The following is a 15,984-nucleotide window of genomic DNA, read 5'->3' on the forward strand; positions in this document are numbered from 1 at the left end:
CTTCATTAAGCAATCCATGATCACCCATATAGCATCTTGTCCGCTCAATGTCCTTGGTAGGCCGTTCACAAAGTTCATGGAGATATGCTCCCACTTCCACTCTAGAATTTGGAGTGGCTGTAACAATTCTGCTGGTCTCTGATGCTCCACTTTCACCTATTGGCAAGTTAGGCACTGTTCCACAAATTTAGAAATTTCTCTTTTCATACCACTCCACCAGAAAGACTCTCTCAAGTCTCGATGGATCTTGGTACTCCCTGGATGAATTGTGTACGAAGAACGGTGTGCTTCTTCAAGAATTACCCTTTTCAGTTCATCATTAGCTAGCACACACAATCTACCTATAAACCTCAAAACTCCATCCTTGGAAATGCTAAAGTCAGATTTGTCCCCATTCCCGACTTCTTCTACTAGCTTCACCAACACTGAATCCACTTTCTGAGTAGCTATGATTCTATCTATCAAGGCTGGTTGAACTATCAAACTGGCCATATCGGCTCTTTCTAGGTCCATTAACAATCGGTGTTGAGTGGTAAGGGCTGCAACTGTTGGTCCCATTGACTTCCTACTTAAGGCGTCGACTACAACATTAGCTTTGATTGGGTGATAACTGATGGTGCAATCATAATCCTTTATCGACTCAAGCCATCTCCTCTGCCTCATATTTAATTCCTTATGGGTAAAGAAATATTTAAAACTATTGTGATCTGCATAAATTTTGTACTTTTCCCCATACAAATAGTATCTCCAAATCTTAAGTGCAGAAATGACTGCCGCGAGTTCCAAATCATGTGTGGGATAATTTTGCTCATAAACTTTCAGTTGGAGTGAGGCGTATACTATAACCTTCCCATGTTGCATCAATACGCACCCTAATCCAAGCCTTGATGCATCGTTGTAAACTACAAATCCTCCTCTAGCAGTGGGAACTGCTAACATTAGAGCTGTCACTAATCTTTGTTTCAACTCCTGGAAGCTTTCTTCACACTTTGTTGTCAATTCAAATTTTCTTTCTAGTGAGTGCAATGAGAGGAATTGCTATCCTGGAGAAACCATCAATGAATAGACAGTAATAACCTCCCAATCGCAAGAAACTTCTAACCTCATGAACATTATCTGCTTCCACTTTCCCTGGGTCCACTGAAATTCCATCTTCTGAAACTACATGCCACAAAAAAGTGATTGAATCTAGCCAGAATTCACACTTCTTCAATTTATCAAACAACTTCTTATCTCTAAGTGTCCCAAGTACCAGCTTCAAATGTTCTTCTTGCTCAATCTTGGTTTTGGAGTATATCAGTATATCATCAATAAAAACAATCACAAACTCATCCAAAAATTCATGAAACACCCTATTCGTCATGCTCAAGCAGTGCATCGTTTCTTTGAAGGCTTCGTTCAAAAACTATGGCCTTATTCACCAACTCTGAAAAGTTTATAATCTGAAAGTCCATCACTCGTTCATAAAGTTTTTCATTCAGCCCTTGTTTGGATTTACATGCCTTCTTTTCCTCATTAGGGATGAGATACGCAGCAAAACGGGATAGCTCAGTAAATCTAGCTGCATACTAGTGTACCATCATAGTTCCTGCACTAAAGTGGCGAATTCCATAGCTTTGTCATCTCGGACCGAGCTTGGGAAGAAGCGCTCAAGAAAAATTTGATTGAAATGCAGTCAACTAACTATTTCTGCCCCTTCTGCTTCTCTAATAGTTCTTTCAGAAATCCACTATCTTTTCGCCTCCTTGGTCAACTTGAATGTGGCATACGCCACCTTCTATTCATCTGTGCAAGTTAGGACCCGCAATATCTCCTCAATATCTTGAACTCAATCCTCCACCAAGGTTGGTTCGCCTCTCCCATCGAATGAAGGGGTGCATCCGATTGAATTGTTCTACGGTTCAACCTCCTTCATTATAGTTGCGTTGGCGACCCGAAGGATTTTGCGTGAGATCATCTATTAATTGGTGTGTTGCTGCTCGTAGTACTTGATAATTAATTGCTTCCCTTTCACTCTCGTTTGCATGCAAATCCGACATACTTCGTTCCTGACAAAATAACTTGGATCTTTAATAACCGTTTCAAAAATATCGAGTTCATATAAACATAAATAATTAGTGGTACCAGTAAAACAAAACATATATATAATACTTCAAAGTTAGAAAGGATAACTATAATAAAGAGAAAAGAAGTATGCGCAACAATAGTAATGATCAATTTCCAAAGTCTAAAACATTAACCCCATCAAATCTATTTAAAAAGTCTCTAAAATCAAAACAAACCTGAAACAACAAGAATTTAGCGCATAGGCTCGTAAAACCTACACATCAAAATCATTCCTAAAGTCTACAAATTCTAATACCTCCAATACCTACAATATCTACCTTATAGTCCGCTCCACTATCGCATTAAATTTGAAAATGATTTCTTAAAAACTATCTATACTCCGAAATCTCACATACTATAGTCTGCGGAACCTCAAACCTGGGTTTGATACCAAATGTAACGCCTCGTACGGAGATGGGTCGGAGAATTACTAACTGTCACTTATAAACATGTCTCCCAACACATCTAAAATCTCCAAAGATTTCATAAACATTAAACAATCTCATATTTTCTAAATAAACACATTATAAACTCTACAAAGTCATCACTGCAATAATAATAAACCAATGGGTCCACAATCTCCCAGTAGTCATAACATACTAAACTGATAAATCCATAAGTCCTACTAAACCAAATACATAATTAAATCAAAAAGACATCAGATCTAAAAGACATCATAGATCCTTCTTTTAACAATAGTACCCTAGTCAACTTAGCCATGCTCACATTTCCTAATCCTAGTCCTCAGTTGGACTCTCCATATCATCTGAAAATATTATGAAGATAAAGGGGGTGAGTTATCAACAACTCAGTAAGCAAAGGACATATATTAGAGTGCAAACATGAGCATTTACAAAGTACAGTATGGAGAACAAAATATTTTCCAGAGTTATCATGCAGAACAAAACATATGTTCAAACGTAACAGAGCGATGGTTTTAAGTCAAATAAAACCCAGAGGACATTGGCATAATATAACCTGAACATCATCATCACATCAAAACAGAGCATTCCACAGAGTAAAGACCATGTTTCACCCCCACGGTAGGGTTGTGCTATCCCAGTGGCCAAACTGGGCAGAGACAAAGGTGAAATCTTTCCCTTATTACTCTTAGAGCCCCGAGTGTGCACACTGAAAAGACCATATAAAAACCACATTATTTCCAAAATAGTTTCACTCAGAGACAGAGAAGTTAATACAGACCCAAACGGAGCAAAGCATAGCATAACAGAGCAGAGTAGAGATAGAGTTAGATACAAAATCAGTACACCATGCCAAAGGTTTTCAGATGCCATATTAAAACAAAACAAAGTATAAAAACATATTCAAATTATTCTCACATACTGAACACAAAAGTCGGAACACTTTTCTAAATCAATGCTCATTTTTTCAGATTTTCAATATCGCTATTTCTTCAAATTTAGAGATAATCATTACAAAATATAACTCATGTCTATACCATGCATGTCAGAAAATATTTTTCCTTTTTCATACAGATTTCATGAGTAATGCAAATAAGCGACCGAGGTTGGTTTTTTCCAAGTTCTGATTTCATCACAAAATATGCAAAGTTTTCGAAAAGTCAACCTCAGTCTCAATTCGTGTAAAGCCTAGCATAGGAACCCCGTTTACCTGACTCCTGCAACGTATTATCTATGCCTTGAATTTGACCTTTATTAGTCTCGTCACCTATTCATAAAAAAATATTATACACTAAGTGTTAAAGACCAACAACACAACTTCGATCAAAATATTAAAACCCATAATTTCAAACCATATTTTAGCAAATTAACACAACTCAAACAACCATATAATAATCTCTACAACCCACACTTCAACCCAAAATACCATATACCAATTTCAATATTGGCTTATACACCCACCAAAGTCAGCGTCAAACTTAAATAATCAATATACCAAACCCAACTTAGTGGCCCATAACTCCAAGCAACCACCAACAACTCAACCAAAATAGCAATAATATACCTCCAAATAATTAAACCTCCACTCCAACGATCGTATAAAAACCCGAATAGCACATAAATAGCCACTACTCAGACCTGGGTATCCATTTGATTCACTGCACGTCCATTCGAATTAATCCAAACTCAAAGGTCATTCCAACTCAAAGTGTTTGCTTACACAAAAATATGCCCAAAAAACCCACGACCTACATATTTTGAAATCATATCCTAGAAATTTGATTGGAGTGAAATAAAATAACTTGAACTGAATGTGTGTGTGTGTGTGAGAAACAGAGAATGAGAATGGCCTACTGGTGAATGCTAGTGTCTCCAGTGATGGGCCTCGACGCTTAGAAAAAAATTAGAGAACCCACAAAAACGTAGCGCCAAAAATCACAAAGCAAAAAAAAAAACAAAAAAAAAACAAATAGAGAGGGTCGGCTGTTAGAATGAGAGAGAGGGAGAGAGAAAGAGATAGATACCTATGGACAAAAGAACACTATGCGAGAGAGGAAGAGGAGAGTAGTCTATAGAGAAAACTAAAGGTTTGAGGAGAAAAACTAACCACAACGGAAGAATAACCTGCCGTGTAGAGAAAATAGGATTAGAGGAGAAGTTTTCGGCAAAAACGGAGGAGAGAAAAAGAAATTTGGGAAACCGTCGAGGGGGTGGGGAAGGAAAACAAAGGGGATGACTAATCTATTAAACGACGTCGTGTCAGGGATCATTGGGCTGGGCTTCAGCTGGCTGGGCCATGGGCCTGGGCTTCACAAGCAGTGCAGATGTCGCAGCCATTGGCGCCACCGCACTGAGCACCTCACGTCGGCGACCCTCCCCTCTACCGAACCCAGCCACTCATCTCCCCAATCTACCCCTCACGTAGCCCACACTCTCACATGGTTTCCCTACATCACAGCCCAGATCTGCATGCCGAACCTCCACCACTCGGCCATACCTTCCTTCTTAAGCCATGCCGACCTCTCCTTCCCACCCATGCTTTGACTCCGTACCCTGTTGGTAAGCATCTACTATTTTTCCTTTCTCTTGAATCCCCATTCCCGTAGCCTTAGGAAGTCTTTCAACCAAGCATTGCTGTGAGCCTCCGCTGTTAGCGACATTACTGTGGTCGCACAACCACCCCTGGCCTTCCCCTTCCCACTCCTGTCATCTGTTTCCTTCGAAACAACCCAACCCATGAGCTAAGGCCCACGTTTTGCCACTAGCTCACCGTGCTCTGCCACCCTCCACCGCAAGAATCTCTCAACCACCCATTAGCACCCAGGATCTTACCTCCTTTTCGAGAAAAGCCCAAAAAAAGCCCTATGTCTGACCCTGATTCATCTCTGCCACCTTGCACCGTTGTTGCCTCCCACTACTCTGCCACTTTTGGCATAACCTTGGTGAGCTAAAGCTGCCTCGAGTTGTTTACTTTAGTTTATGTTTATATATTGTTTATTTGCTAATGGTTTAGTGTTTGCCCATGATGAGTGCACAAAAGTGAACTTTGAACGTTGCTTTTATGAGTTTAATTGCTAGATTATGTGTTATTTTGGCATTTTGATTATATTTTTCCAATTTGAACATTAATTCCATAGTGCCCATGTTTTGATTCAGTGTTTAATGATTTTATCGCAGGAATGAATCTAAAAATGATTAAGCTGAATTCTGGCTAATAAGGAAGAAAATAAAAATCAATGGAGAATTTCATACATCCAAAGTCAAAGATATTCGCATCCTAAATAAGGAAGGAAAGAGCAATTAATAAAAATTATTCGGAATTCATAACTTCTCTGAGTATCCATCAATATTATGGTCATATCTTCCTTGTCTGATTTTCGATTGTGGCAATTCAAGATGAATTGGAAAGCTAACTCAATGGGTTACATTTGTTCCAGAAATATTAATTTTCTAATTCAGCCGTTTACTAAGCGAGAAAGGGCCCAAAATCTACATATGGAAATCTGGAGTATTACCTACCCGACTTTGCACTTGATTTTTTTTTCCTTATTGGGATGGCTCATGAAAAGTGAGTAAAATAGAGAGCCAGGGATCCAAAAAGAAGAATCCCTTCTTGTTTTGGTAAAGAGGGTGCTAGGGTTTGGAGAAATTCATCTTCCAAAAAAAGAATCCTTGTTTCGAATGGAGAGCTGATTCCTTGGTGAAGCTAGGGATGAACTTGCTTGAATGATGATGACTTCAATTCTATTGGATTCATGTATTAAACTTTCTTGCTGATACAATTCTTGTTTATCATATCTTATTATTCTTTCTTGTATTTGGATAATTTTATATCTAATGTTTTTCATAGATTCAATCATGCTTTCTCTATGGGATTGTTGAGATGTTTATGTTTCAGGTTTGGTTGTCAATCTTATTGGTGTGATTCTCTACTGCAGTATTGCTATTGAGTATATTGTTGTCTTTGAATCTAAATCTAATTGGATAGCAATCCATGCTTTCAAAAGAAGAGTGGTTTTCAAGAATTACATTTGAACAAATTGGTTATAGAGATATATTTTTCGATTAGAGAGTTTGGTGCTATGATCTCTAATTGAGTATTCAATGAATCTGCTATGAATAGAATTATCAAGTTCAAGTGAGGAATTCCTGATACTTTGCTACTATTAATTCTGGTCAAACCTTTTCATTATTACGTTTAGCTCTTCAATTGATTTCTTTTCAGAAAGGACACATCCTACATTGCTACTTTGATTTTTTTCTCTTAAATTTTTTGTCTCTTTTAGTGTTTCTACCATCTCCCTGTGGAATCGACACCCCAATCTATATTGCAACAACTGCCTTATTTTTTGGGCGTAATCAGTCCGCATAGATTGACACACACTTGATCATCCATAATAGGCCCCCACGTTGTAAGTACCTCTCCAATGCGACCCTTGAGTTTAGAACATAATTTTATCACTAACACTGTGTGCAGTCTGATTGTGTTGGGAAGGACGTTGGGCGCGATGAAGTATTAGGCTTGATATCATAGTAGTTGTTGGGAATTGGGCCATGGGCCAAATGGAGGATGGGATTATGCGTGTAGCTTGGTTTGTGAATCTGTGTACATGTGACTGTTGTGATGTTGTGTATTGCTTGATGTGTGTTATGTCATATCATCCAATATACTACTTTTCATGCATCTGTGCATTTTCTGTTATTATTATTCACTTTGATTATCTGACTGTTTTGTACCACGTTGTATGGTTTGGAAATTGGGTTTTCGTGTTCTGGTAATAACATGTGGGTGTGTGCATATCACGACCCAAAGCCAAGATGGGGTATTATCTCTGTGGAGCTCCTCTGGTCACTCTGGAGCGTAATAAACTAAGTGACGTCCCCTAGGTTGTTGTCGAGCGACAATGGGCTCAGGAAAGATGGTAATGCTCTTGTACCAACTCCGTGGCCCCTCTGTTGGCGGAGGCTAGAGGATGCCTAGTCATGTACTTGCAGAATGCAGAGCTGGGCATCGCTCGTTATGAAGTCACATGCATGGATTTACCCGTGGTGTTATGAAGGGAGCCAGGATATGCGCATGGTCATAGGGGAGACATGGTGCATGTGTAATAAAATGGTTGTATTTTGGGCTAAAAGGGCTTTTGGTGTGAGTGTTCTGTTTAAATGTGTTATTTTGGGAAAGGGTGGAAGAAATGATATTGTGGTCTTTTGTTTGTATCGTTGTCGTACTTTGTTGGTAGAATAAATTGCAAGTTTTAAAATCTTAGTTATTGCTTGTTAATTACTTACTGAGATTGTGAAATCTCACGATGGTATTCCTACCTACGGTTGCATGAACTGTAGACTTTGATGCAGAGGGAGAGTTTGAGCTAGAGGGACCGATTTTACCGGAAGAGTGATTCGCTTGCTGATTTATATTTCTTATTCGTATTTGTTGTGGGACCTGTCATCGCTTTATTTCTATTTTTAGCCGGATGACCATATAACCTCTTTGAGGATTATTACTTTTTGGGTTGTAATGCTTAAAATTTTCTAGTACTTAGCTTTGACCATCCTTTTATTGTTCCACTTCGTTATTTATGTTACACACATATTGCATGTTTGTACACACTAGCACTTAGCGATGGGGTGTGTGATCTGTGTGGTCCGTGCCTTAGCGCAACACTCCCTCCAAATCACATGCGATGGGATTGAGGGCGCCACTTCAATCCTCTCTCAAGATGATTGCAGCTTTAGCAACCTTACTTCCCTCAAGTTTGCCACAGGATGACTCATAGCCCATCCTAATCCCCCACTGAGTTTACCAAGTGACAACCCACTACCTCACTTGATTCTCCTTGAGTTCCCTCGAGATGACTTGCGGCCAAACTAGGTCCTCCTTTGAGTTTACCTAGGGATGATTACAAACTCAGCAACCCTAGTCCTCCTTCGAGTTTGCCTTGGGATGATTCACGACTTAGCATAATTCTCCCTTAAGTTTGCCTCAGGAAGATCTACAGTTTTGCCTGATCCTCCCTCGAATTTGCGTTGGGGGTGACTTGAATACTACTCGGTCCTCCTTGAAGTTTCCCTTAGGGTGGCTTGCAGCAAATCCCTATCCTCCCTCGAGTTTCCCACGGGATGACCTACTTTCTCGCTTGTTCCTCCCTTAAGTTTGACTTAGGACGATCTGCGACCATACCCATTCCTCCCTCGAGTTCTCCTAAAGATAATTGCATCCTAGCGACCCATGACCTCAACAGCCCTAGTCCCCTTGCGTCCTAGCAACCCATGACCTCAACAACCCTAGTCCCCCCTTGTCTTTGCCTCTGGGTGTCTTATGGCCCAACCGAGTCCTCCCATGTATATGTACCTCACGACGATCATAGCCTCAACAACTCTAATCCCCTTATCGAGTTTAATTCGTGACTTGGGGCCTTGGCCGGTCCTCCCTCGAGATTGCCTTGAGACAATCTCGGTACTAAATATATGTTTATTATGCAGATACTCAAATCTAATCTCATCTTTTATTTAAAGGCTTTCCAAATCACCAAGCCATGAATTATATTGCTAAATACCCTTTTGTGGATACTCGAATCACCAAGCCATGTTTATTATCCAAATACTCAAATCTAATCTAATATTGCAGTAAAATTATTGCTAAATATCAAATATACAACAAACTTCTAGCTAATAAAACACTCAACTCCCACGGGAGAATGCGGATTGCCTTGAGACAATCCCGCTGACTAGTCTTATGGCCACACTCAACTCCCATTCCTAGTTTCCTATAGAATGAGAAGGGAAGGTTCACATCAGAATCCATGGTTTTTTCTGGTTGATGCTGTTAAACATGGCTATTACTCCGGGAGATACTTGCATTAGATGTTATTTAGACCAATGGTGTAGGACCGATGCTGATATTCTGAAAGGAAGGTTCATGTTCTCTATTTCCAGTTTCCAGGTTGAATTGTTGGAAATCAAGCTTGATCAAGCTCATTGAAGTATTCAAGATACTAAGGGGTGCTAGTGTTTGGTCCCTTGACATGGCATAAATATACATCTATGAAATAAGAGCCAAACTGTTTCTGACGTCAGTTCAGATTTTCCAAATTGGCATGATAAACGCTTCTCCAAATCACGGGTTGGTGCGATGTCAGATACTTATGTCTATCCTCACAGGTTTTTTCACTAAGAAGACAATACTGGTATGCTTTTGATGAAAACGAGGCTTCATTGTTGCTCCATTCAAAAGTCAAACAAGTTTTTTCGACAAAAAGTGATCATTTGATGCGCACAAAGGGCTGTAGAATTCTTCTTCTGTTGATTACTGTTGGAGGTCCTGGAGCTTGGGATAAGCGTTTGGATTCTGGAGAAAAAGATGACTGAGTATCAAATTGACGGATAGAATTCCAGAGGATGCATGAATTGGTTGCTTTGGAATTTTGTAATGGGGTGTTTTCTGTTTACTCAGAGACTGATAAACTTGCGGATATGACGCATAAATGTTAGTGGACTGGTGTCCAAATGACTGCATTCCCATCCCATGTTCAAGAGTACAACCCAAGGCTTATCTTGTAGTGGGTGGTTGTTCATGCTTTCTATCTCCTGGTGAGAAGGAGAAGGTCAAATAGGCCCGCCGCCTGAGAGACACAGCTTTTAGGACTGGAATGCTGCGTCTGATGGGCACTGAATAATGATATTTGGGGTGGTTGAAATGTTAAGAAAATTTGGTCAAATCTTAGATTTCTTGATTGTATGTGACTGATGAATTTTTTTTTTATGGAAACATACTCATTTCATTAATGAACCAAAGTTACAACTGTGACTTATCAATACATGGAAAAATCCAGACAATAAGCCAAACTATGCATCAACTCTGGGGCTTCCTCACACACAAATTCCTTTGTGGCGGACATTGTCTTAACTTCTCAACAAACTCTCTCCTGATTGAAAAAGCACTCTGTAAAATAAAACTTGAAGGCCCCCTCTATCCTCCCAGGGAGGAAGAGTACTGGACATTGCTGTGGATACTAAATCCAATAGCCTATTTCTATTTTACTAATAACTAAAATAACAAATAAAACTACAAATAAAACACATTAACAACTAACAACTACAGAACTAGAAGCACCTGTGTGACACTAGACGTCATGCCCACCGCAAGCATCGGCATCTCAAGCCCTGACGGCAAGAGCACCCAGCTTACGCACAGACAAAAATAGCCTCCACTGCACAGGCTGCACCTACGTGCAAGCACTGGCTGCACGATCACCAGTTGTAGCATCGCCCACTACTCTCGAATAGCTCTTGCCCCAAATTACGTCCAATCCAAAGGCTCAACACCTCACTCAGGTCAACAAAAGAACAAAAAAAAAGGAAAACAAGCAGCAACAAAAACACTGAAATGGAACAACAAAGAAACAAAAAAGAAATGGATGAACAGTGCACAATGCATTAGCAATGGCGAGTGTTGGGCACTGGTCACTTGGGGAGGAAAGCTGATGGTCAATCTTGGAAGCCCTAGAGCCAAGGAGTCCAGAGAAGCCGAGTGTGGCGTCGGCAGAGGGCTCATCGGTGGCGCGTGATGACCACGCACTGACAAGATCCGAAACTTCGCCCCGCCCATGAAGGCTACGCTCCACTTCAATGCACGCCATATTTAGTGGTCTTGAAGATCGACAGCTAGGCATCATCCCGGTGGGGCGTGTGTAGAAGGACGATGGATGGAAAGACCCGAACGACATTCCTCCCTTATTTGGCCTAAAAAATACAAAAACAAAATAAATAAATAAAACTACATTTGGCCTGAAAAATACAAAAACAAAATCAAAAAAACACTACAGAGAAAGTTAAATAGACAAAAGAGAAGGGAGGGAGAAGGAAAAAGAGGGGGGAGGAGCCGAAGTTCCCACCCCCTTTCGTTTGATCTGAAGTTTGAGAGAGTTTAAAGAGAATGGAGAGGATTTTTTCTAGAGAGAGAAAAGCTTTATTGTGAAAAACGATGACAATAAAGTAAAAGCAAATTCGGGAAAAATAAGCAATCACACATGACACAGTATTTACGTGGTTCTACAAATTGCCTACATCCACGGGAGTTGCAGAGGATTTTTATTTCTTGAGGAATCGCAATACAATATGTGTGGGATGGCTACTGTTCACTCTGATAAATCACAAGTCAAAATAAAGTCATTTAAATATGTCTTGCGGCGGAAACCCTAAAATCTTCAAAAATAGTCATGTTCGCTCAAGCGGCGTATTGAGCCTGCATCGAGCGAACCTGTTTCCCGCAATCGCTCAAGCCATGTGTCGAGTAGCTCTTCAAGTGAACTCTCTGACTTCCCTCTACTCGAGCAGTGTCAAGCGAACTCTCTGACTTGCGTTTGCTTGAGCGGTCTGTCGAGCTGTCTTGAGCGAACTCTCTGACTTGTCTTCGCTCGAGCAGTGTGGACCAAACTCTACAATACTCAACAATTCTCCCACTTGGAGACTGGTACACCCACAGTATTGCCCTCTGCCTCAAACATGATATCCTCCACCTCTGCAACTCACCGCCTCTGTCTTCATGCTAGAAGACCAATTGAAGTTGCGCACAACTTCAGTTTCTCAAGTGTAACACCATTTGTCAACATATCAGCAGGGTTCTTACTTCCACAAATTTTTTCAAGTAACAATTGTTCGTCATCTAACAATGATAGTATACAGTGATACCTAATCTAAATGTGCTTAGTCTTAGAACAAAACTCTGGGTTCTTGGCAAGGAATATGGCACTCTGACTGTCACTGTAGAGAGTGCCCTTCTGATTCTTTTTACCCAATTCCTCCAAGAAGCCCTGTAGCCAAACCATCTTCTTTGCAGCTTCTGAAACTACAATATACTCAGCTTTTGTAGTAGACAAAGAAATTATCTTTCGTAAATTGGAACCCCATGAAACTGCAGTACCACCTAGAGTATAAACAAACCTTGTGGTACTTTTTTTGCTATCAGTATCTTCAGCTAAATCAGCATCAACATAGCCCTGCACCTCTAAGCCCTCTCCTGAGAAACACAAGCACGTTTCTAAGGAGCCTTTAAGGTACCTTAAAATCCACTTTACTGCTCCCCAATGTTGTTTTACAGGGTTACTGATGTATCTACTCACAACTCCCACTGTATGGGCAGTATCTGGTCTAGTACAGACCGTAGTATACATAAGTGAACCAATAGCTGAGGCATATGGAACCTTACTCATGTAGTCTTGTTCCTCTTCTGACTTTGGTGTCTGATCCTTGTTAAGTCTGAAGTGACTACCCAAGGGTGTGTCAACTGACTTGACCTTGTCCATAGTGAACTTGCTGAGTACCTTTTTCACATACTCAACCTGTGAGAGTCTCAATGTGCCTGACTCTGTCTCTGATAATTCTCATGCCAAGGATTTGCTTTGCAACTCTCAAATCCTTCATTGTAAAGTGCTCTAACATCTGCTTCTTCATATTACTGATCTCATCAATACTAGCCCCTACAATAAGCATGTCATCTACATATAGCAACAAATTAATGTAAGAATTGTCAAACTACCTGACATAGCAACAATGATCTGCACGACATCTGATGTACCCTGTACTGCACATGAAGTTGTCAAATTTCTTGCACCACTGTCTAGGAGCTTGCTTCAGGCCATACAAGCTCTTCTTCAATCTGCAAACTGAACCTTCCTTTTCCTGTGCCACAAACCCCTTAGGTTGGTGCATGTAGATGTCTTCTTCAAGATCTCCATGAGGAAAAGCTATCTTCACATCTAACTGCTCAAGAAATAGATCTTCAGTAGCAACCATAGCCAACAATTGAGAAGATCTCAGAGTAATCAATGCCCTGTTTCTGCTGAAAGCCTTTTAGAATAAGTCTGGCCTTGTACCTCTTACTGCCATCATGCTCAGTTTTCACCCGGTACACCCACTTATTGTGTAACGCCTTCTTCCCTAATGGAAGTTCTGTCCACTCCCATGTTTGATTCCCTAACAAGGAATCCATCTCATCCTTCATAGCTAGCTCCCACTTGATAGAATTTTCATCTTGCAAGGTTTCTTGGTAACTCTGTGGTTCTCCACCATTTGTCAATAGAATATAATTCAAAGTAGGTGAGAAATGCTGTAGAGGACAAATAGTCTTAACTAACATGTGACCTGCAACTATAGGAGTGGATGGCTTCGGATCTGACTGCGAAATAATAGGAGTGGGTGTGCTAGACCCACTCTCCCCATCACTCATTCCTCTACACTACACTGTGGCCTCTAGTATATCATCCAAACTCACAAACTCAGACTCCTGGGGAGCTGCTTCAGCAACTATACTAGACTTGTCCTTGTACACAATCTTCTCATTGAAAATACATTCCTACTTCTTATAATCTTCCGACCCTAATCATCCTAGAAACGATAACCAAATGACTCATCTCCATAGGCAATGAAATAACATTTCCTTGATTTAGCCTCAAGTTTTCTACGAGCATTAGAATCAATACAAACATAAAAAAGACACCCAAAAGTTTTAAGATGAGAAAATTTGACCTCTTTTCCGCTCCAAACCTCCTCAGTCAATCCACAAACCAATGGAACTGATGGCTCTCTGTTTATCAAGTATACTGCAGTGCTAATTGCATCTGCCCAGAAAGTAGGTGGTAGCTCAGCATGAAGCCTCATGCTTCTAGCATGCTCATTTATGGTTCTGTTCATGCGTTCAACAACTCCATTTTGCTGTGGTGTCCCAGGATTGTCTTCTCCATTCTGATACCCTGAGTTGCACAATACTCCTTGAACTCACCATCAATATACTCACCACCATTATCAGAGCTCAAGCATTTTATCTTCAAGTCTGTCTCTGTCTTAACCATGGCCTTCCAAATTTTGAACACATTAAATACATCAGATTTATGTTTCAAAAAATAGACCCATACTTTCCTGTTGTGATCATCAATAAATGTGACATAATAACGAGAACCTCCAAGAGATGCCACTAGAGAAGGTTCCCACACATCAGTGTGCACAAGATCTAGTCTCCTTGACTTTAGTGTTCTGCCACTCTTCAAGAAACTGACCTTCTTCTGTTTCTCCATAATGCAACTCTCACACATATTGAGATCAACTGACTTCAGTTCTGGTAGCTTGCCTCTAAATAGAAGTTCTTTCATGTCCTTCTGACTTATATGGCCAAGCTTGCAATGCCACAAATCTGTTGTGCTCTCTGCAATGGTAGTAGCAATAGTGTTATTTAAACCAATAGTCATATAGAGTATACCAGTTTTCTTACCCGGAGCCAGTACTAATGCCCTTTGGTGACCTTCTAGGTGCTATCTGAGAACACCACTGAATGGCCACAATCATCAAGCTGCCCAACAGAAATGAGATTCTTCTTCAACTCAGGAATGTGTCTGACCTTCTGCAAGGTCCATTTCTTCTTGTTAGGGAGTGCAATATCAATGTCTCTCATCCCTACTACATTCAAAGACTCTCCATTAGCCAAATACACTTTCACAAAATCACCTGCAATATAGTTTTGCATTATCTCCTAATGGGAAGATGTATGGAAAGAAGCCCCTGAATCAAGTATTCAGTCATCAACTAGACTATGACTGCAACCAATAGTGCATCCTGTACTACTTCAATTACCACATTGGCACTATTATTCTCTATCTTCTTGGGATTTCTACAATTCTTCTTAATGTGGTTAGCTTTGCCACAATTCCAGCAAGTTGCCTGCTGACTAGGCCTTGACTTGCTCTTGTCCCTGTTCTTTGATTTTAATATGTCTCTGTTTGAGTTCCTATCTTGTGTTTTCCCCCGAGAGTTAACATTCAATCCTGAACTCGAACCTAAGGTCTCGCCTGAATCTCTCTTGCGCACCTCCTCAGCCAAAATCAAATCATGAATATCATCATATTTCAACTTTGACTTACCGACAGAATTACTGACAGCCATTTTCATGGCTTCCTAACTATTTGGCAGTGATGCCAATAGTATCAGTGTACGTATCTCATCATCAAATTTAATTTTCAACAGACCACAATTGATTTGTAATAGTATTAAAATCATTTAGATGTTGTGTAACAGACGTACCATCTGCCATCTTCAAATTACATAACTTTTTTATTAGATGTACCTTATTATTTGCTGACGGCTTTTCATACATACCTGACAAAACTGCTATGAGATCCGTAGTCGTCTTCTCCTTGATGACATTGTGGGCAACGAATCTCGACAGGGTTAACAGAATAACCCCCAGAACCTGTCGATCCAACAGGGTCCAATCAGCAACTGACATGCTGTCCGACTTCTTCCCCAACAGTGGAAAATGAAGTTTCTTCCCATAAAGGTAATCCTCTATATGCATCCTCCAATACCCATAATCCGTGCCATCAAACCTCTCGATCCCAGATACCTTCACTTCCTCTCCAACCATTGTTTTTCCTCAGACCCAAACCTTGGCTCTTGATACCAATTG

The sequence above is a fragment of the Juglans microcarpa x Juglans regia genome, chromosome 1D (genome assembly GCF_004785595.1).
Source record: "Juglans microcarpa x Juglans regia isolate MS1-56 chromosome 1D, Jm3101_v1.0, whole genome shotgun sequence".
Classification (NCBI taxonomy): Eukaryota; Viridiplantae; Streptophyta; class Magnoliopsida; order Fagales; family Juglandaceae; genus Juglans; species Juglans microcarpa x Juglans regia.